At 38.7% G+C, this 23,758-nt stretch overlaps 1 non-coding gene and 1 pseudogene across 1 annotated transcript; one reads left to right on the top strand and one right to left on the bottom strand.

The window, feature by feature from the left end:
- Positions 1-2,583: 2,583 nt before the first annotated feature.
- On the bottom strand, positions 2,584-2,660 carry TRNAG-ACC (transfer RNA glycine (anticodon ACC)). The gene is given in 2 exon segments: positions 2,584-2,618; positions 2,622-2,660. It is a non-coding gene; the product is annotated as a tRNA-Gly (tRNA).
- Positions 2,661-6,427: 3,767 nt separating this feature from the next.
- LOC149424628 (tubulin beta-1 chain-like) lies at positions 6,428-8,152 on the top strand (annotated as a pseudogene).
- Positions 8,153-23,758: the final 15,606 nt, after the last annotated feature.

Genomic DNA, 23,758 nt, shown 5'->3' with positions numbered 1-23,758 from the left:
TTTACTAGGGTAATAACCATCAATAATTTCTAACATTTTTACACAGAAATCAATTAAGAAATCAGTAATTGAAATTAAAATACCTACCTAGAAATAATATAAATGTATCGTCTGTAAGTGGGCTACCCACAGTTTGATAATGCCTTCAGAGGGCGAAACAGCTGTCACGCGTAATAATAATTACACAGCAGAACTTGTTTAAAAATAAACTGTTTTTATAAACCCAATAATAATATTATTGTATATATAAAAAAATAAAAATAATAAAATGGAGTTCTACAAATTAAACTTAATAACAATAAATAAAATAAAAAATTTTGGTTAATCTTTATAAAAAAATGGTGTACATTATAAATACAAAAAATATACTTTAGATAAATTGAAGGTTTTCCTCTCGTTTCGTTTGAGTAGAATACCAATAAAAAAATAAATTACTCAATAAAAAAATTGAATGTAAACTACTAAAAAAACTATTTTTTCAACAGAAATGTATGATTAAACGAAACAACTTTTGAAAAATACAGTATTACAGCCAAGATTATCTGTGACAGTTTCATTTAATCAACTTTTTTGCTTTCTTATAAAATTATTTACAAAATAAATAAAAACCAGTTATGTGCTTGAAATCGAACGTTTCTAGACTCCGTTTGTCAAGCGATTTTAGTGCCTATTACCTACAATATAAGGTATACCTACCAAGAATATACACATTTTTGGCTTGTAGCTTCCTCTTAAGGCAGGTTTTTCGAGGAACACATTTCATCTTCATTTGCTCTGATTCCAATACAGTTGTGTACTCCATCTATAGATGTATATACCCATTACCTTGCACACACAATGAGGGTAGGTCCAAAACGTTACGTATGCATGTCCAGGTAGGTCCATAGTCCATGTCCATAGGTCCAATAAGTACCAACAATGTGCATTGTACATGGTAGTATCGGTACGATGTGCATTGGGAGCCCGGTCTACATAGGCATTGCGTTATTGAGTATCGCCTTGGGAGAAGCGGCCCTCTTTATACGGTCAACTGCCCTCTGAGGCTGTGGGCTTTCCCGTCCCATTGTTAAATCGGCCCTCTCTGATTTATCTTTCTCCGGCGCGCCCCTACAGACATCAAGAGGACCTCTCGACTCGGAGCACTGCAATATTACTTAAATTCAATTAAAGATTTACACGCTTCCGCAATCGTGTACCCGGAAAAAACGAAGAGAGTAAGCGCACATACTCTGATCACTGAAGTCAAAAACATAGAGGGGAGTGTTGTGGGCGTGTCAGTGTGCCTGAACTGAGTTCCTTTTTTCCTTACTTGAATGTGTTTTAAAATTAAATGTCATTAATAATACCTTCAGAAATAACTGTTTTGAAAGAAGCTTTCTAAAAGAGCAATAAAATTCTTATGACGGCATCGATGGGGTAAGGCTCTCGACTAGCAAGCCGGAGATTGTAGGTTCAAATCCTGGCGTTATTTCAAGAATACCGCATTTAAAATTGTTGTGTTCGCACAAACAGGATTCCAACTCGTCTTGGAAGGATTTTAATATCAAATTGTTATTTTATATTAATCAGGGATTTATTACTACTCCACGTATTATAATGGTCACTCGATAGTCGACCTAACTAGAAGCTTGCTAATTGGAATCTGCCACAGTGAGATTATCTGAGAGCCTTCGCACTGGCCCTGGCGACTACTGGCCACTGGCTCCATCTTGCGGATTTCCACGCAAGCTCTATGCACTGCCATTTGTGCGTGCATCTATGAAGCTCTTACTTTCTTACAAAAATAACGTACAGTATACTTGCGGCACGTTTCAGGGTGGAAGATGCTCTCAATACCGCCCTGGTGTAAGACCACTATTCAGAATTGAAACGTTGCATTAAGTGGCTTTGGCCGTGTTTGGTGACCAGATTTAAAAAGCCAGGTATTCCCCACCTTCTTCTTCCCAATCTCCTTCTTCTCCTCACTACTTTCAGCCTCACAACATACCCCAATCGGGGATGCCATAGCCTCACTGGTTCCAGAAGGTTAGAAGCAGTTGAGATTCTTTGCAGTTTGACATTTAAAAAAAAAAATACTTATTTTAATTTTTTTTTAATTATTGTTCCATACAATCACTCCTCCTGTGCAACGCAAGCATTTCAAAGAAAGCGAAACCGCTTTTTGGAATATGGTCCTTAAAATAATAATGATTAAGTGTTATTGTTCCTTACATATTGAGAAATATCCATTAAAGGGAAAATGCAAAGATTTATTTCATCATCTCGTAACTTTTTATGGTCCAGAATTACTAAATGTTACGGTTCCTTCACGGCTTAGGAGAAAAATGGTTCAAGAAAACTAATTTTTGTTAATGAAAACAGATTATTACGTAGATACCAAATTCTTATTTTTACAATAAATTATGAAAAATCTCCTACTTTCGAACCCATTTTCGGTTATAGTTTGATTGTTGAATGTGGAAAAAATAAGTTTTTTTTTAAAATGATTCTAAAAAATTAAAATGTTTGTCAAATAATTATAAGCAATAATTATTCATCCGAAATACCATTACAAATTGAAAATATCTCCCGAGTAAAAATAAATGCCGCCGACGGGAATTGAACCCGTGCCTTCTGATGTCCGGTGGTCAGGTGCTCTGAAACCACTGAGCTATGTCGGCTTATTTCCAACCCACCAAGTGATTCAATAAGTAGGTACTAGTACCTCAATCAACAATTACTGCTAATTATATTTTTTCACCTGTAAACAATCAACTTTATTTTTGTAGGAAAGGCTTTGTTAGTGCTAAATTTTGAACTAGATGGCGTCGAGACATATGATATCTTCATTTATGGGTGAAATATTTTTGACTCGTCAAATATTATTATTTTTTAATGATAAACTAAAGTTTATAAGACAAGGTTTTATGCATAGCATAAAGGATAACAAATATTATAAGCAATAATTAGTCATCCGAAATAATTAATTGCTTATAATTATTTGTTATCCTTTATGCCAGTGCTCCGCAACCGGTGTGCCGTGGCACACTGGTGTGCCGTAAGCTGGTTACAGGTGTGCCGCGGTCAAATTCAATGTATTTGACATTTTACAATATTTCATTATGTATTTAATACACAATGACAAATTATTTTTCATAATACTTTTTCAAAATGTAGTTTAGAATCTTTGGAATATTCTGTGCTGAAATGGGAGCCGAATATGAATCCCTATTGTTTTATACTGAAAATCGTTAGTTATCCCGAGGCAAAGTTTTGGCTAGATTGTTTGAGCTTCGTCACGAGGTGCGTGAGTTTATTTCAATCAAAGTATGCCCAAACTGTATCAGCGCCTCAATGATGATTACTGATTGATTAAACTTGCATACATGGCTGATATATTTGAGCATTTGAATGCACTGAAACCAAAGGACCAACCATAGTACAATTAATTGTGGATCGATGGATTGATGAAAACAAGCAATTAATTGTGGATCTGGCCCAACAACATTTAAGTATGCTTCAGCGCAAATTTGATCTATATTTTTGTTCCATTATTACGGAACAATCAGATTGGATTCGAAATCCTTTTGCAACCAATGCAATAAATTTTACGGAAGCACTGCCTCTATATAATTCGAGAGGAATTTACAAATTTATGTAATGACATTTCTTTAAAACTAAAATACTTTCTTAAAAACTTTAAAACTTCACTTCTCCGAAGTTCCATTAGATGTTTTCTGGATTTACATTATCCTATTCGAATATCCTCGCATTTTCAACACAGCAATCTTAGCACGTCTTCCATTTCCAACGACATATTTAAGTGAACAAAGTTTTTCAACGTTTGTTTTAATTAAAAATGTTAAGCGGTCGTCATGCTGAAAAGTCGTGTTGTCAAAAATCGAGCCGAATATAAAACTTTTGTGTTCATTGAAATGCTCAGGTATCACATTAATTGATTATTATTTTATAATAAATATTAAATAATTAATAAATATGTTATAGTTATATGTATGTATACTTTTCAAATAAAAAAACAAAAAAAATTGTGTATCAATTTAATGCCTATATATTTTAGCTTTTGGTGTGCAGCGGAATTCCAGGAAGAATTTTAGTGTGTCTTAGGTGAGAAAAGGTTGCGGAGCACTGCTTTATGCTATGCATAAAACCTTGTCTTATAAACGTTAGTTTATCATTACAAAATAATCAAATGTTTGTGTTTGAGGAATTCAAATCTAGGCGTCACAAGAAGTTCTCCATTTACACAAAGAGTTTCATTGTTACCTTCTCTATTCCAAAAGTTACACATGTGGTAACTGTGTGTGCCCTAAGTGTGCTTAAGTTTATAACTGAAATGTACATATTTTCGTGACAGATAAGTAATCCACTTTTAATCTGAACCATCTGTTAACTTGTGGTTCAATTTAAGAAAACTGCAATAATTATGATTCTATGCAAAACGCTTTTTTAAATCATGTCACCAAAAAATACTTACTCAGTCATTTTTTACGCGATTCTCTCGAGGTGAGAGTGCCAATAAATATGGATATTTTTAAAAGAAAGTTTTAAAAGATTTCAGTAGCTTTTAATGACCGTATAGAATCAAAATTCGGATATATTTTTACCGGCCATTATTTGGTTAATTTCTTTCATAAGTAATTTCGAAGTTTGTAGTGCTGCTGTACCTTCTTAAACAAATATAAGATGGTTCCGCTAATTTATAGATAAGTCGGGGATTCCAGTTCAATAAATTTCTAGGTTACATCTATGTCAATATTTGGGCCGCATTTTAACCAATTAATTGTTTCGTTTATTTTTCACTGCCAAAAGTATCAGAAAATTTTTTATGGGGTATACAACGTTTCAGAAAACATCAAGGTGTCCATCATCAGAGCAGATGTGTAATGAGGCAGGGCAATACCCATATGTCCTAATGATGTACACTGTAATGCAGTCAGATACGTTGGCTAAAAAAGGAGGTAGCGCAAAAAGCATAATACCCTAAGAACCAATCACTATAAAATTAATTATTTTAAGCAATAATTGTTAGTCTGAAACACAACTATAAATTGAAAAAATCTTCTGGGAAAAAATAAGTTCCGCCGAAGGAAAATACTAGTGTTTATTCAATTATTTGGCGGTTAAAAATAAACCGCCGTAGCACAGTGGTTCCGTGCACCTGACTGGTAATCAGAAGGTGTGGGTTCAATTACCGTCTTATTTATTATTTTCTCAATTTATATTTGTGTTTCAGGCTAATAATTTGTTATCCTTTGTGCTTTGCATAAAACCATATATTTTTCTTGTCTTGTAAACATATTCGTTACCTTTAATAAAAATTAATTGTTTTTGCTAGTTTTTAATTTTTACAAAATCGATTTAGAAATAGTATCATCATTCCAACCATTCGTATAGAATAATTCAAGTTATATTTCAGAAATCGACATTTGTTATTCCATTTATATTAAATCATGAGCCATAATATTTTTCACATATATTTAGTGTTTACCTCTCATTCCTCAGTATTTATTTATTTAGAATTAACGTTACAAATATCATTTACATACATAAAAGTACATACATGAGAGTCATGGTATAATGGTACATGGTATACAAGAAGGGAATAATTATAATATGAAGTTGAAAGAAAAGGGAATTCACATTATTACAAAGTTATAAGAAATAAAGATGAAACAAAAACAAAAAAACCTGTTATGAAGTGATCTCATTAAAATATGCAATGGTTAAATGTTTAATCAGTACAGATTTTTATTTCGATAGAGGTACATTAAAAATATCAGCTAACAATGCACACGAGTTACCAGTGGTTACACACCTCTATTTATAAAAGAATTGTGGCCTGAAACCGTAGTATGCTTGTTACAATAGTACGTATGTAAAGTTGATATCCAAAACTACCTGATATAAATATAAAATATTTATTTTTTAATTTTACTGGCCAGGATTTGAGCTTACAGACCCATTGTCGGGGACAAAAAATACATTTCCGTTCTGCCACAGAAGCCATCAAATATATTTTAATATTTATACACTAGAATGTCGCCGTTAAAGGAGCCGTAGATAGCGAGATCTCCTGGTCCTGGAAAATCTTTAAAGTTCCTACCTTCTAGTCCATTTAAAATTTCCACAATATGAAAAATGTTCATTAATATTCTGTTAGGTTTTTGGATAGGATAGGAAGGACCAAAAATATTTTGCACTTACCTAGGAATGTATCTAGTTAACAAATGTTCCAAATTTCAAAATATTTATAACAATTGGCGTTATGTTTTTAATTTTATTTGTTTCGGAGAAATTAACGTGTTTGCTGCAACTTTTGGATTTTTTTTTGTTTGCTAAAATTAATGTAAATTAAATCATCTTGTCTAGATAAAATTAATAGTTTCACTTTACATTTTTTATTAAATTTGTGAAAAGTATATTAAACATGAGGGAAATTATTTTATTACATATTTGACAGTGTGGAAATCAGATTGGAGAAAAGGTATTTTATTTCATTTATTAAACACTTTATCATTAAAATCCAATGCACTTACGGGGGAATATAAATAATGGAAGATTGTAGAGAATTTTCAAACATTCGGTCAATTCATTGAAACAGAGTCTAATAATTAGAGAATTGATTTTTGGGTAATTATTTACCTACAACTAACGTTTTAGGTAAAAATACCGTTGGTAAAAATTTACCGATTTTTGTACAATGAATATCAGCAGAATTTATGGCTGAGGGGTTCATAGTGTTGGGTTCCATTCGGACATTGCGGGTTCAGTCCTCTTCTATCAAGCTAACTATTATCCAACCGATATTGCTGTACAATGGACTAGCAACATGGTGTAGGAGGATTTGAACATCGTCAGGACCATTGGTTTTTTTTAATCTGGGAAAGATTGTCTTTGTTTTAAAATTAACAAAGATATGACCTAACACTGATCCTGTAATCGTGAGATCTCTATTATGAAAATAGATACTGTGAAGTCTTGTATGGAAAGATACCAAAACAAGAATACAATTGTGCAATGTGCATGGGCTCAATATAATGATATTTAATTTTTGTTTCAGTTTTGGAATGTGATAACCTAAGAGCATGGCATCAACTCCAGTGGGGTCTATGAAGGAAACTCTTCCCAGCAGTTAAAAAGGATAAACGTCTTCTTCCACGAACCTTCCACTGGTAAATACGTGCCCAGAGCAATTATCATAAACCTGGAGCCAGGAACGATAGACAGCGTCAAATTTGGCTCAATGGGAGCCCTCTTTCACCCTGATAACTTAGTCCATGGCCAGTCTGGAGCGGGAAACTGCTGGGCCTAAGGTCACTATACAGATGGAATGGAGATTGCCGACAAAAGCATGGACATAGTACGAAAACAGGTTGAAAATTGTGACTTCATCCAAGGCTTTCAACTCATTCATTCTTTGGGAGGAGGAAAAGGTTCCGGACTGGGTTGTCTCATGCTCTCTAGAGTACGTGAAGAGTATCCCGATAGAATCAAAAACACTTACTCTGTGGTCCCTAGCCCTAAGGTCTCAGACACCGTTTTAGAACCATACAACACAACACTTTCCATGAAATACCTGATCGAAGTCGCAGATCAATCATTCTGCATAGACAACGAAACACTTTATGACATTTGTACTAAGACATTGAAGATCCCTAATCCTACGTGCGCAAACTTGAATAGGTTGATTTCCATGACGATGTCTGGAATTACTACTTGCCTCAGATTCCCTGGACAGCTCAATACGGGCCTGCGAAAATTGGCAGTTAACATGGTTCCATTTCCTCGGCTTCACTTCTGTATCATTGGATTTGCCCCTCTTATAGCCAAGGACAGTCAAACATTTCAAGCCACGACCGTATTAGAGCTGGCCCAACAGATGTTTGATTCCAAGAACATGATGGTTGCTTGCGATCCAAAGAACGGTCGCTACTTGACAGTTGCCGCAATCTTCAGGGGACAACTATCTATGAAGGACGTGGATGACCAAATGCTGAACATGCACTATAAACACAGCGCAAACTTCGTGGAGTGGATTCCACACAATCTACAGAGAGCGGTCTGCGATATTCCGCCCTTTGGTCTCAAACTGTCGGGTACCTTTATTGGCAACTCAACTTCTATCCAAGATATCTTTAAGCGGATTTCATAACAATATAGTTTTATGTATAGAAAAAAAGCATATTTACATTGGTACACAATTGAAGGAATGGATGAATCTGAATTCTCCGAGGCAGAATCCGAATTGAATGATTTAATATCTGAATACCAACAGTGCCAGGTTGTAGGGATCCATGACGATCTTTTTTCGGTATAAGAAGACGAAGAAGAATAATTTTTTGATGTTCTTGATGATTAAAAGTCCCAAAACGCAGGACTATGATTATTTCTATTACCAATCTGTAAAAATGTTTTGATTTTTTTTGTACATCATTGTGTAGTCTAAGGACGGGTTGTTTCGGAGAATTTGAACAATTCATCAAATTTCAACGTTCATTTTCAAGTTCTGTGAAAGATTATATATATATAATAAAAAGAAGTTCTGTATTTATTTCAGTTTTGTCAAGCAACTAGCCTACAATGATATATTAACAGAACTTGAATAAGTCTTTCACAGAACCCGAAAATGAACGTTGAAATTCGATGAATTGTTCAAATTCTCCGAAACAACCCATCCTAAATAAATTTTCTCGAATGGTAAAATTAAAATTTTTGAAGTAATTCTACAGTTTTTACCTCTTTTTCTTAAGAGTGTTAAAATTTTGAAATTAATCCTATCAATTTTTATTTATGTATCTAACTATTTTAATAAATGTTTTTTAACAACTTTAAATAGCTGTCTATTCATATCCTACATCCATGCAAAATAACAGATCACTATGGCAATGTACGATATTTTTAGGGACACGGTAGCACTGCAAGAACAAATGCATACAAATGAAAAATAAAGAACCTAATGTAATTTATGGTTATATATTAAGGCCATTTTTAAATTAATTATGCTAACAAATGGTGAATTTCAGGAGTGTTGAAATTAAGGAGGGGTACACAGGTAGAAAAAATTTCTATTAAATTTTGCCTGTTGTACGAAGTTTTGAAATTGGTCATTAATAGGACACCCAAAAAAATATTATCCTGAGTGTCCTCAGACCTACAATCACAGAATGGTTAAATTACTATCTGAAATCTGGCAAGATGGCTAAGGCAACATATATGTTACCCAGTCGCATTCGGATAATGGAAGAAATATATTTTTAGGCATTGAAGTATGTTTGGGTTCGAGAAGAAGTGAAAGTTGAGTTAATGAGTACTGGTGACCTTTTATCAGAGAGGATGGAGTTGTTATTCAGTTTTTAGAATAGGGAAATGGTCAGTAACCGGAATAGGGATATCAATTAATGGACCAGAGCTATTGAGTTCCTTTGATAAATAGAATCAGTAATGCCGAGGTGTCTCGGAACCCAGACCAGGACCACTGACGCGTGAACCAGCGGCATGAAATGAAAGAGGTCTTTGATCGAGCAGATTAGCGAGTTGCTACTGGAATCGAGTGGGGATGCACTTATTTTTTATGAGAGCCAAGCGAGTCTGAAAAGATGATTGACGAGTTGAAGAGCTTCTACGATAGCAAAGCATTCAGCAGATAAAATGGAGCATTTTTTGGGAAGTTTGTGTGGCACATGTGTGGTTTGTTTCCTTCAGGCACATAGACACTGGTTCCGCAAGTCTTCACTGAGTTTGGAACCATCTGTGAAATTTTTATATATTTTGTCCAGTTGTTTTCAATAATTTGGTTGAATTCTACATTATATGATTGAGCTTAATTTTTTATTATGTATTTTACTTTTTACACATGGCAGAAGATGAATAAAAAGTAAAAAATCGAAACAGGAAACAGAATAAGTCACAGAAAAATAAAACCAGTTTTTCCCATAATTTTTTATAAAATTTTACAAAATGTGATTTTTTGTATTAGAACGAAAAAACGCAATATTTTTCTTCAACTGTCAATTTTCGAATCCCCACAAAGCCGTTTTTCTTAAGGTAAAAAAATATGAAAACACATTTCATTCAGTGTCACAAGAAAACGCAAATACTGACCTATTTAAATTTTTCTCCGTGATGGCTTAACAAGTTCAATTGCAATATCGCACTACCAGCTGTAACTGCCTTATTGCAGTCTCTTATAAGTAGGTAACAACCAGCAGCGTAGCTACCTAGGGGCTACGCGGGGCAGTGCCCCGGGGCCCTCAAGCTCAGGGGACCCTCGAATCTTTACCAGAAATCTCGATCGAACTGAACTTTTGGAAATATCTCCCATTTTAAAAAAAAATATGACAGGTTGCAACTTGCAACCCCTCTTTAATCATGACAATTCAGTTGAGAGAAATTCAAAAGTTATGCCTTAGGAATTCCCCTGTAGGTTCGCAGTGTTGGAATAGTGATATGTGCGTCATTCCCCAACGACACTTGTAGCGTATTAAAATATGGATAAAAAAAAGAAACCCAGTGGTGCATTTAAACGCAAACAACGCCACGAAAGAGATGCCAAGATAGTAAACAAAAATTACCCAAAATTGACAATTTTTTTAGTCAGCCTTCTGCAAGTACATCTGGCCAAAATGTTTCTATTGATAGTGACTCAAATAATGTGGTAACTGCAGTGTTGGTTGAGAAGCCTACTGAAGAAGATTCGACAATTATTGCAGTTGGAGATACCTCCGCCGCCGATCATGTGAACGTGGATGATGTTTGCATGACACACATAAGAGCGGAGGGTTTGGAGGAACCACATTGAAGGTTACACCCGCCCTGTCCCACCCCGGTATAGGTGACTTATGGTCACCCCTTCGGAGTTCTCGCATGAATCTAATTTTTGAATAAACGGCTCTACAAAGTATATAAATGAAGCTAGGCCTTCAATGTCCCCGCATACGGTGTTAGGAAGCGGTATGCGAGCGCTTACAGGTATTAATCCAAGGACAACACAGAACAATGAGCATCAAACAATCAAGTAACAAGTGTCAGGCAAATAGTTGGTGGAGGGAACCCACACTCCAGTACCTGTAAGCACAAAAAAGAACAAAGTGAAATAATAGAGTGACGGGGGAGTTTCGCCGAGCCACGTCTGGCAGTCCTGTTGAGAGATTGGTGGTGGTTGGGGTGACTGGTGCAGGTCAGGACTTTCACACCCCTTAGCCGACCACCCGGTGGTGCCCTGAAGATAAGTATGGGAAAAAGAGGGATAAACCCTAAAGAACCTAGGGGAAAGAAGCGTCAGGAGGTTGGAGGCAGGGTGGAGGTTACCCCAATCCGCACAGTCACCCCTCTGACCACCAACGCTCCTCAGGGGTGGCGCAGGTGATTGGCGGAGTCCCCTGGTAAAAAAAAGGAAATAAAAGAAGCTCCAGCAAGGTATGCGGGGACGAGGCCCGTTGTCCAACCCCTATTGGGGAGAAGTAAACAATACAAGACAAACAACGGAGTTCAGTTCTAGCCTGTAAACTCGTTGCCGTTACTTAAAAAAGAAAAAAAAAATACATATAAAAGAAGAGAAAAGAAAAGAGAAAAGAAAACAATAAACAATCCAAAAGTGCCAAAAAAAACAAAGTTGAAAGTGTAAAAATAAAATCTGCATAGTCTGTAAAGAGGACAGCATGTGAAGTATAAGATAACAAAAAAGTAAAACATAAGAAAAGAAAACTGAAAATAAGAAGAAAAATAAGAGACAAGTTATTTAAAAGAAATGTAAGCGAAAGAAAAATCATCTGCAGCAGCTGGTACAGTAAGGAAAGAAAAATAATAAAAATAAGAAGAACAGAATAGCATAAACAATAATCGGAGATTTGTAAAAGAATTAGTCATGGAGCAGGAGCAATACACCAGGGGTTCTCAGTTATCACGCTAGTCAGCGACTCTAAGCTCAGACCATCTCTCAACCCAGATCCTAGTTAACTTCCTCAGACATTCGAAATTAACTCTGTTAGAAACAAGATCGGTGTTCCACACCGGTCTAATGGGGACATTCAGACCGTCTATCATTTCGTCTCTGGCATCCTTCAAGATCTCACAGTGCCACAGAATGTGCTCGGCCGACTGGTAAGTATTGCCACAAGCGCAATTGGGATGGGTAGACAGGGCAAGGCTGTGAAGCCTCCCCCTGAATTCCCCATGTCCTGAGAGGAGCTGCGTCATGTGATGGTCCAGTTTGAGGAAGGCCCCTTCCATTCTGAGTTTAACTGATGGGAAGAAGGAAAAGGTCCATCTTCCCATGCTCGACCTATCCCAACGGACCTGCCACTCTTTAAGCGAAAGGTCCCTCATCGTCCGAAGCAGTCCAGGGAGAGTTCCCGGTCCACCTGGTGTCAGAACGACACCAAGATGGGTTGCCGGGGATCCTCTGGAAAGTCTCTGCTTGGTTAAGACTTCCCTAATCTCCAGATCGATTGGCAAAATGCCGGCCAAAACTGGCAAAGCGTCCGAAGCAACAGTACGGTATGCGAGAGATAGTGCCAGCAAAGAAGTTCGCTGGCCCCTAGTAAGAGCGAGGAGTATAAGGCAGTTATCCAGGCGGTGCTCCCAAACAGAGGCAGCATACGAAACTTGCGCAACGTATACGCCCCTGTACAGAGCACGTAGTGCCGGACTGCGTAGTCCCCATTCAGCGGTGGAGAGTCTCCTCAGCTTTAGGAACAGCGCCTGAGCCTTGCTTGAAACATCTTTAACATGAGCCAGAAATGAGGACGATCGATCGAGTGTTACACCTAGGTACTTGACCGTGTCTGCAAATTTGATGTTGGTGTCTCCCATCCGGATGGTAGGGTTTCTTGTTCTACTGAGAGAGCCCTTCATCAGGAGACCTTTTGTCTTGTGGGGAGCGAAGGTCATCTTATTCCTCTCCCCCCATTTAAGGAGGGTGTTCAAACCATCACCAGCCTTTTCTTCAATTTCCTTTCTGCTGTTCCCCGAGACAAGATACATTTTATCATCCGCGTAGTCGATCATGATACATCCTTCAGGCAAGGGTAACCTAGAGGAGTCGTCAAAGTCAATATTCCAAAATTCAGGTCCCAGAACGGAGCCCTGGGGACAGCCCATATTTACTTCGCGTTCTATAGTAAAATCACCATGGGATATCGAGACAGTTCGTCCCGATAGGTAGTTGTCAACCGATTTAAACAGGCGTTTTGGACAATTCCTACTTTTAACCTTTGTGCGTATCATGTCCCACCACGCGAAGTCGAAGGCACCAGTTATATCTAAGAAGATTGCTACAACATACCTCTTTGTGCAGACCTTCACCCAGTTAAGCGCAAACGAAATGGCGTGCACAGTGGATTTACCCGGGACGAAACCAAATTGAAGTTCACTGGGCGGTGATAGTGTACTGCGAAGACGCTGCCGAATAAGTAATTCCAGGATCTTACCGAGGACTGGGAGCAAGGTTATCGGGCGATAAGCCTTTACATCGGTGAGTGGTTTGCCGTTCCCTTTAGGTATAATCCTGAGCACGCCCCTCTTCCATTCAGAAGGGAAAATTCCTCTTCTCAGGCACGATTCCATCACTTGAAAGAGCTCCTCTTTAGCGTGGACCCAGACATGCTTCACTATTTCGCCGTTGAGTCTGTCATGCCCTGGTGCCTTCTTTGGACCCAAACCCTTAATTATAGCACCTATTTCAGCTCTAGTGACGGGAGTGATTCTATCCTCTTGGGCGAGGTCTCTAGGTGGAAGCCGTGCTAGATTTCTAATCTGTTTTTGGTGGTCACTTTCCCCAATTACTGACTCTACAGGGACTAACTTGCCCAAAAGTGTGTTGAGAGTAGAGGCCACGTCCACAGTCTCAGCGTCCCTCCCATCAATATTCCCAATTAAACTTGACAAAAACCGATCCGATCCCTTGCCAGATTTTTCAATTGCGCTGTGGATTTCCCACGGGTTGGCGTTGCCCACATCTTTAACCCAATTATGCCAGGCAGCTCGTTTCGCAAGGAGAACCGCATGTTTGAAAGTCCCTGGATCTCCTGAGAGCGGCCTGAAGGGCAGCTGTCTCCTCCTCCGTACAGCTTCCCCTCCTGGACAGTCCCAAGGCCCTATAGGCTCCTTTGTAGGCCCCCTTTAGCGAAGTTAGCTCAGGTGACCACCACGGCGTTCTAATTTTCGTCTTTGGGTTTGATCTGCCCAGAGAGGAATCAGCCGCAGATACAACGGCAGAATTGAAAAAGTTCCCCAAATTGTCCGGATCATTAGCTGCTACGTGATGAAAATCCCTTAATGTATCTCGTAGCGCCTCCCCAAAGTTATCCCAATTCGCCCTGGAGGTGTTGAAATTCCAGGAGGATCTCGGAGTTTCAGTTTTCTTAACACCTATTGTGAATGTGATTAATCTATGATCCGAAACTATTGCGCATTCATGGACTCTCCATTTAGATATCCTGGCCGCAACTGATCCAGAGCAAAGAGTTAGATCAATGTTGCTCTCTCCTAGTGTGTTTGAAAAGGTAAAGAACGAACTCTGTTCGTTAACGATACAAAGGCCTTGCGCAGCAATCAGGTCTTCGACGGCGTCAGTCCGTGATCGTACTGAATGGGTTTTATTATTGTCAAACCAAAGAGGAGAGCGAGCGTTAAAGTCCTCTCCGATAACTACGTTACGACCTTTAAGCGCGTTTAGGGCGCGCGTCAGACTCAGGATATGTGGTCCTATCGGGTTCCCCCATTTAAAATAGACTGAGATCAGATAGATCTCAGTATCAGCAAACTTAATGCATACACAGGTTTGGTACTCATTAGACAGCCCAGCCAGAAGGAGGGGGCTGATCAATGATGTATTGACCAGAACACCCGCCCCTGGGGATGAGCCGACTTCGAGTACCGCTCCAGGAAATTCAATTGGTGTCTTACCTTCCCGGGTGTACTGCTCCTGAATAAGCAAAATGTCAATGTTGAGGTCAGACACGACCCGCTGAGCGTCCAGGGTGGCCAATCGGGATCGCTGCAAGTTAATCTGACCTAGGGAGAGTAAATTATGCGGAGCCATAATCGGTCATACGGACTTGGGCGTTTATGGCGGCCAGGTGGGCAGGACAGTCCCTGTCTCCCGTTGGATGGTCGGCAGTCTTCTTAAATCGGGTGCAGGTAGCGCAGACAGCGGGGAGTGCCTTCCTGGGGCAATCCTCATGATTGTGTCCCACAGCGGCGCAGTGGCGACAGGTGGAGGTGGACAGGTGGACAAGTGGAGGAACCACAGACCTCGAATCTTCTTATGACTTGGGAAACTTTGAATATAACGTGATAACGAAAAACGTCAAATTCTTGATATGGGGCCTTTACAGCCTTCAGGACCTTTTCCAACAGACATCAACCAGAACAATAGGTGTTTTTCAAAATCGTAATACTTTTCGTGTTTTTAATATGGGCCAGTTAATCGTTTTTGGTTGTGTTATTCCAAAATACTAGACGCCGCCTATTGTCAACCCTGCTGGTTATTTGCTTCACAAAGGAATAATGTTTGGTGTACGGGAATTCGAGATTGGAAGCATTTATCAGAAAGAATTAAATAACGCAGTTGTTCGAGTGGCCATTCGGAAGCATGTGCTGTGTATGAATTTTGGAAAAAAAACGATACTAATACTATCGACAGGGAACTTGAAAATGAAATTCGCAAAGAAGCATCATTTGTTCTTCAAAGATTATGCGATATCATACTTACCCTAGCAAAGAGTTCTTTGGCTTTGAGAGGACATCAAGAAGACTTAAGTCAAGAAGGATACCACGGAAATTTTCTGTCCTTTGTAGAGCTTGTCGCCCGATATGATCACATTTTGGGGCAAGTTCTGGATATGCCCAAAGGTAATAATAATTATTTCTAAGTTTTTTTATCGTTTTATTTTATTTATTAACTGCTTAACTTGACTTGACTTTTTTGAAATTGTGTTTTTTTTTATGTTTTTAGGATCTACAAGATATCTGAGTGCAACAATTCAAAATGAAATGATTGAGAGCTTGGGGACCAAACTCGAAACCCATCTACTAGAACAAATTAGAGCAAGGCTGCCCAAGAGTCCGATTCGAGCCGCGGTCAACAGTGGTTGTGTGTACCTTACTATTGCTGAGTGCCGTTCGCCCGTTCCTGCGCTGCGTACAGATAAGAGATTATTGTTACATTTTATTTAATATTGTTTATCGTTTACCTATTTGTTTGCATTCCTGCTTACGGCTAATCCGTTTTTGTTTGTACAGTCAATGAAATAGACTGCGTATTATTTTTTCAGTTTAATTTTTAAAAGTTAAGTTTTTTTTATATAATGGAGGAAGATGAAGACAGACCTCCCGACCCAGGGTCGATATTGGATTTTTCTGATTCGGAATCTAATACGAGCCAGGTTTCTATTACGCTCCCATCTCGTAAACGACGACCATCGCAAAGCCTTCACATTCCATCGAAAGTTAAATCTATACTGCCGGTTCAACAAACCTCGACCCCTAACGACCTTAACACCAATATTAACATCCAGCCAAGTACTTTAACTAGCGATAATGCAAAAAGTACTGAATTACTTTATCCTGCTTCAGCTTCCGGTCCATTTACCGTTAATGTTCAGAGAAATGAACAGGGAAAACTTATTCATCCTTTAGATTTTGGAAAATTCGTATTTGACTCAAAAAATAATAACCTTGGTATTGTTAACGGTTCAATTAAACCGGAAGGGCGATATAAATTATCTATCGAGTTTAACACTGCCGCTTCCGCAAATGGATTTGTAAAAAAAATTGACTCACTCTCAAATCATAAATATAAATCGTTCATCCCTACATTTAACCTTTCGAGAATGGGTCTTGTGCGAGGAATTCCCGCGGAGATCCCAGAGGCTGAAATTGTTGATGCTTTGAATAATTCTCACGGAACCCCGAAAGTATTAAAAGTACGTCGACTGAACTACAAGGATTCTACTGACGGAAACACGATCTGGAAACCTTCCCAGTCTGTTGTTGTTACATTTGAGGGACAATCCCTACCGTCTCGTGTGTTAATTTACTATACCTTGCTTCCCGTCGAAGTTTATAAATTTCCAACAATTCAATGTTTCAACTGCTGCCGGTTCGGACATTCGAAATCCGTATGCCGCTCCCCCCCACGTTGTTACTATTGCGGAGAAGCTCACCCATTTGATCAATGTCCGAAATCTTCCAATGATCCCATTTGCATTAACTGTTCGGGTGCACATACCGCGGTCAGTCTAGCCTGTCCGGAATTAACAAGACAGAAGAACATAAAACATAAAATGGCTACCGACAACATTTCGTACTTCCAGGCCTCAAAGTTAATCTCTCCTGCGAAAAAATCATTCGCAGAGATGACATCGTCCTCAGCTTCTTTCCAAACAACCACCTTTTTGAATTCAACGTCATGTTCTCACAGAGAAACCATTCTCAAGCCAGTCAAACCCAACCCAAAATATACACCTTACCTTGATAAAAAACAATTGAATAATATTTTGGCCAGCCCGAATGGGAATGCCAAATCCCAGACGCCCAATGGGTGTGCTATTAATGGTAATTCTTCCCCTCCTGCTCCCCCCGAAATAATGAATAATAATTCTTTTATACACACTTTAATTACCCTTTTTATTTCTATCCTTACAAACAACAATACTGTACCGTCCAACGCTGCCGATTACATTAAATCTTTATTATCCTGCCTCCCCAATGGCTTCGAAACTGAACAAAATCCTTCAGTGGAACAGTAGAAGCCTCTTCGCTAACAAATCTGACCTAATTCAATTACTCGACGAACACGACGTTTCAGTAGACGCCATTTCTGAAACGTGGTTAAAACCCTCCTTTCACTTAAGAATTCCAGGTTATTATTGTCTCAGACACGACAGACCGGATGGTAAAGGCGGCTCGGCTCTGATAATCCAAAATTCTATCCCTTTTAAAGAAATTAATATTCATACTCCCTCCGACGATATCCAGATAATAGCAGCTGTCTTATCTGATATCACAATATTGTCAATATATATTCCTCCCTCTACGACTTTTATTGAAAATGAATGGGCACCAATCTTAAGCCAGATTTGTTCCCCTTATATGATCCTTGGAGATTTTAATGCACATTCCCCTTCTTGGGGTAGCGAAATAACAAATCGTTCTGGCCGCAATCTTTTAGATTTTATTGATTCCCATAACCTATGTTTTTTAAATGACGGATCTCCAACCAGATTCACCCCCCCTCATCAACGGAAAAGTGCTGTTGATATATCTCTTTGTTCGTATTCGTTAGCATCTAAATGCTCTTGGGACATCCTAAACGATCCCCTCTCTAGTGATCATTTCCCAATTATAATCCGCTTCCACCATCAATTTAACACTTATTCCCCCCCAGTTAAAAATAATCTCAAATTTAGAACGAAAGATGCGAATTGGAGCACTTTCTCCTCTGAACTAGATAACCTTATTAATTTAACAAAATCGTCCCCGGGAGACATCAGAATACAATGTGAGACGTTTCCTTCTATGGTTATAAATGCAGCAGAAAAATCCATCCCGAAACGCAAGGCGAACATTAAAATAAAACACTCTACTCCGTGGTGGGACGAGGAATGCACTCGCTCCGTCAACTCTCGAAAAATAGCAATTTCCTCTTTTCGTAAGTGTATGTCACTAGAAAATTTTTTATCAGTTAAAAAAGCCCAGGCAGAAACCAAACGAATTTTGAAAAATAAGAAGCGCGCTGGATGGCGGAAGTTCTGTGAGAACCTGTTTCCGGAAACTCCCCAGTCTTCAGTTTGGTCTAGCTTAAAAAAATTCGGATCATCGTATTCTCCGCCGAGAATCAAACATATATCAGAAGAAATTCTTATAGGATTTGCGGATAAAATAGCCCCCCCATCAGTTGCCGGATGTGAAGAAATGCCTTCTATTAAGCCGTATCCATCTCACTCTAACTGGCTAGATGCTCCTTTCTCCATTGATGAGATGAAACGAGTGATAAGAGCCCTTTCTGACTCTGCTCCGGGTCCCGATGGAATATTTTATAGTTTCATTAAATCATTTTCTGATATGGCGGTTGAATATTTCTTATCTCTTATTAATAATATGTTTGAAACAGGACTAATTCCGGATGTTTGGAAAACTCAAAAAATCATTCCCATTTTAAAACCTGGAAAAAATCCATCTGAAATTTCGTCTTATCGGCCTATTGCTCTTTCATCGTGTTTGATGAAAGTAGCGGAGCGTTTGATAAAAAACAGACTAGAGTGGTTTGTTGAAAGTCAAGATATTATCTCACCAAATCAGTATGGTTTTCGGAAAAAGAAATCTACAATGGATAATTTAAGTTTGTTCACAACTGATATCCGAGTTTCTCAATCCCTAAATTCTTATACATTGGCCACATTCCTTGACCTTTCATCAGCTTACGATGATGTTTTACTGAATTTTTTGAAAGAAAAGCTAATTAAAAAACAAATCCCCCCGAAACTAGTCCAATTTATTATTAATTTGCTCACAGATAGGTCCATTATTATTGAGTCTTCCTCTAAATGCTTAAGGCGCAAACTATGGAGAGGTTTACCCCAGGGTTCTGTTATCAGTCCTCTGTTGTTTAATATTTATATTAGCGACCTAGACTCAGTAATTCCTTTTTCTATCAAGCGACTTTACTTTGCGGATGATATCCTTATATATTTGTTACATAAAAATATTATTCTTGCAGCTAATTTGGCTTTACAATATATTAAAAGCTGATTGTCAATAAATGGGATGAATCTGGCGGCATCTAAAACAAGGGTCGTAGCTTTCACGCGCAAAAGAAAAATTCCCCACTTCTCAATCTCTTTTGATAATGTGCCTCTACAAACCGCTACTCAAATCAAATTCCTTGGTCTTCTTTTGAACCATAAACTTTCCTGGCTTCCAAACATTCAGATAATTTCTACAAAGTGCGAAAAGGGACTTAATATGATGCGAGCAGTTTCCAGAGTATGGTGGGGATCTCATCCTACCACTCTTAAATTAATGTATAATTCCCTAGTTCGGAGCCACTTGGATTACGGCACATTCCTTTTTGACCCCCTCCTTAAATATTTAGATAAGAAAATGGAAAGAATTCAATCAAATGCCCTCAGAATGATTATTGGAGCTATGAAGTCTTCTCCAATTAATGCGCTTCAGGTGGAATGTGGGGAGCCTCCATTATATTTCAGAAGGCAATTCCTTGCCAATAAATATATTTTCAAGGCTTTATCGTTATCACATCATCCTATTAAACAAAGTCTTAATCTGCTAAGTGTTAATTTGAAGTCTAACAAAAGATTGAGTGAAAAAAAATGTTTTCCTCTCCTAATTAAAAGTTTTCATCTCTATAATTCTCTGTCATCTTCCCTCCAATATCTTCAAGAAGTTCCCAATCTTCCTATATACAATATTCCATTTAAGGCAATCACTTTTATGCCGAACACAATAACATCAGACTTTCGGAAGAATATTTTATCTTCCCCAAATAAATTTCATAATGTGGATGACTGTTTTAAAAGCATTGTGGCTTCAAAATTCCCTGGATTTTCCATCCTTTACACTGATGGTTCCAAATTTGAAAATAAAAGATGTGGAGCATCGATATATAGTCCAGAATTCAACATCAATCTCACTTATAAATTACCGAAAGAAGTTTCCATATTTACAGCTGAATGCTTTGCAATTGAACAAGCGCTAAATCAAATCCAGGTTCTCAACATTCATCGAGCCTTACTATGTACTGATTCGCTAAGTGCTCTAACTAAAATTATGTCAAATATTCTATGTTATCCGGAAGACAATATTATATGTAAAATTAAAAATCTCCTCAATTCTCTAAGTGAATCTGGGTTTGAGACGATATTGGCCTGGGTCCCTGCCCATTTGGGTATAGAGGGTAATGAGATGGCCGATTCTCTCCCCAAATCTGGTTCAGATTCCGGAACTATCCCACTAAATTTTAGAATCCCTATCTCCGATGTCTTCCCGATTCTTAAATCCAACATGACTCGTGCCTGGGAAGAAAATTGGGCAGTCTCCAAAATAATAACTGGATCTTTCTATGCTGGAATTCAAAACCATATCCCTGCTAAGCCATGGTTTCACGATAAAAAACTGTCAAAACGATTCATTTCATGTATTTCGAGAATGAGAATTGGTCACTGTTCAATTGCATCCCACTTGGCTAGAATTAGAGTTTTGGATGATCCGGTCTGCCAGTGCGGTGTGGAAGAGGAAACCCTCGACCACGTTTTCTTTAACTGTAAAAATCATTCATCTTTCAAGAACATATACTGCCGTCTTATTAAAATCACACACCAGTCCCCCCTTAACATTTCATACCTTTTATCTCTTAACAATTCTCGTGTTCATACAGCTTGTTCATACTCTTGTTGCGGCGTGAATGGACTGTAATTGCGGTATTTTGTGATATTGTTTGATCGACTTACCAATATCTCCAAGCTGTCGGCACCTTTCCACTCTGCACTGCGGTAATCACCGGTGGGGGTAATTGTTAGTATTGGAGGAGGTCAAGGAAAAGGAATAGTGATATTAGAATTGCGAAATGGTTCAATGCGTTATAGATTGCTATTTTTATGCACTTTTCACGGCGTTCTTTGCGGTATAACATTTGCCGGTTATAGCGCGGCGCGGTGGTTTTAATAACTCAAGATAGGTTATGCGGAAAGCGGTTGTACTTGCGGGCGGCGCGATACTTTAACAACTGACTCATGTAGGTAAAAGGTGCGGAACGCGGGTGGGAAACAACAGAACCAAATACTATGCAACAATAACTGGCCCGAGCATGCCCCCCGCCTTGACCAATGGTCAAAGTAACTAATACAACAAAAGAAAAAAATGAAAAACAAAAACACGTTATGAAAGGATTCAATAAACAATACTGAACCCGCGGTAGAACTAAATTCTAAATTAACTAAATCTAAGATAACGTTAATGTTATTGTGTAGGCAGGGGACAGAGTTTAACGACTGCCCTGCGATATGTTCCGGAGTTAGTCTTAACGTCCGCAACGCGGATCACCCCATCAACGCCAGGGTGGACGTTTACCACTACGCCAATAGGCCATTGTAGTGGTGCGATATTGTCACTCTTAATTATTACCACGGTGCCTTTCGTTATTGGATTCGAATTTGTATTCAATTTCTGACGCGATTGCAGCGTGTTCTGATACTCCATTCGCCATCGATTCCAGAAAGTCTGGACGAGACGATCGACAAGATGTTTTCGTTGCAGCAAATTTACTGGCGCATCTGACAAATCAGCAGCGGGTAAAGATTGTAATGGAGTGAGCTTTAAAAAATGCGCGGGTGTTAAAGGCAATGGAGCCGAAACATCGGTAATGCTGAGCACTGATAATGGGCGTGAATTTAGAATAGCTTCAATCTGATGAAGAACCGTTTGCATTTCTTCGTACGTGAGAAGATATGTACCCACAACTTTATTTAAGTAACATTTAATGCACTTAATGTTACTCTCCCAGATCCCACCGAAGTGGGGTGCTTGTGGAGGATTCATCTTCCACTCGATACGGTTTTCCAACAAATTTTCTGAGAATTCTTTCTTGTAGTCCGGTGACTCTAAAAGTTCGAATAAAGCCTTCAAATGCGATTTAGCTCCTACGAAATTTGTCCCATTATCAGAATACATTACATTTACAGGCCCCCGACGGGATAGAAAACGTTTGAACGCGTTGAGAAAGACTTCAGTCGAGAGGTCTGAAGCGAGTTCAATGTGAACCGCGCGGGTCACCAGACAGATAAATAAGCAAATGTATGCCTTTTGGCTTCTAACACCCCGACGTCTATGCGGGATTATTTGAAGCGGCCCAGCGTAGTCGACCCCCGTGTGCAGAAAGGCCTTAGCTTCGCGGACGCGGCAAGCGGGTAAATCTCCCATTATTGGGAATTGCGGTTTGGGATTGACTTTAAAGCATGTATTGCACTGATGCACGCGTTTCCGAATCAAATTGCGCGAAGAAAGTATCCAAAACCTTTGCCTCAACAGAGACATAAGTAAGGTGGGTCCCGTATGCAAGTTCTTAGTGTGGTAATAATCTACTATTAAATCAACTATATGATCATGAGCGGGTAATAAAATAGGATGACGACTATCAAATTCGAGTTCGGCGTTTCTCAATCTGCCTCCTACTCTTAGGAGACCGTCCTGAATAAATGGATTTAATTTAGCAAGAACTTGCCGTACTTTCTTGCCGTCGTTCACTGACTTCATATCATCGGAAAAATGTACTTGCTGAACTGCCTTTATAATAGCGATTTCTGCAATGTCAATATGGCTTAACTCAAATTTACGCGGCAATTTCCTAATGAAGCGAAACACGTAAATGACAATTCGAATCAATTTCGACCACGAATGAATGCGAGAAGCCAATGTGCATAATAAAGGTGACACGATTGTCTTGAGGCGATTATCGGTTTTAGGTTTCATTTCGGGTGGATCAGCTACACGAGAGCACAAGCCAAAAGTAGTTGGCTGTTCATACTGATTGGGTTTCAATTCCGGTAACTGTTCTGAATTTGCGTGCTTAAATGGTGAAATAGGCCACTCGAAATGCGGCTGGCAAAGCCATTTTGGACCATTCCACCAAATGTCATTTGCTATCAATTGCGATGGTAGCATACCTCTTGACAGGCAGTCGCTAGGGTTATCAGCACCTGCGACATGATAAAAATGACTACTGTTTAAATTTTCGTGTATT

Source organism: Hesperophylax consimilis, chromosome 4 (genome assembly GCF_061612785.1).
Source record: "Hesperophylax consimilis isolate HC1 chromosome 4, BYU_Hcon_1.0, whole genome shotgun sequence".
NCBI lineage: Eukaryota > Metazoa > Arthropoda > Insecta > Trichoptera > Limnephilidae > Hesperophylax > Hesperophylax consimilis.
The sequence above is the reverse complement of the archived record's forward strand: the minus strand, read 5'-3'. Positions and strand labels throughout refer to the sequence as shown.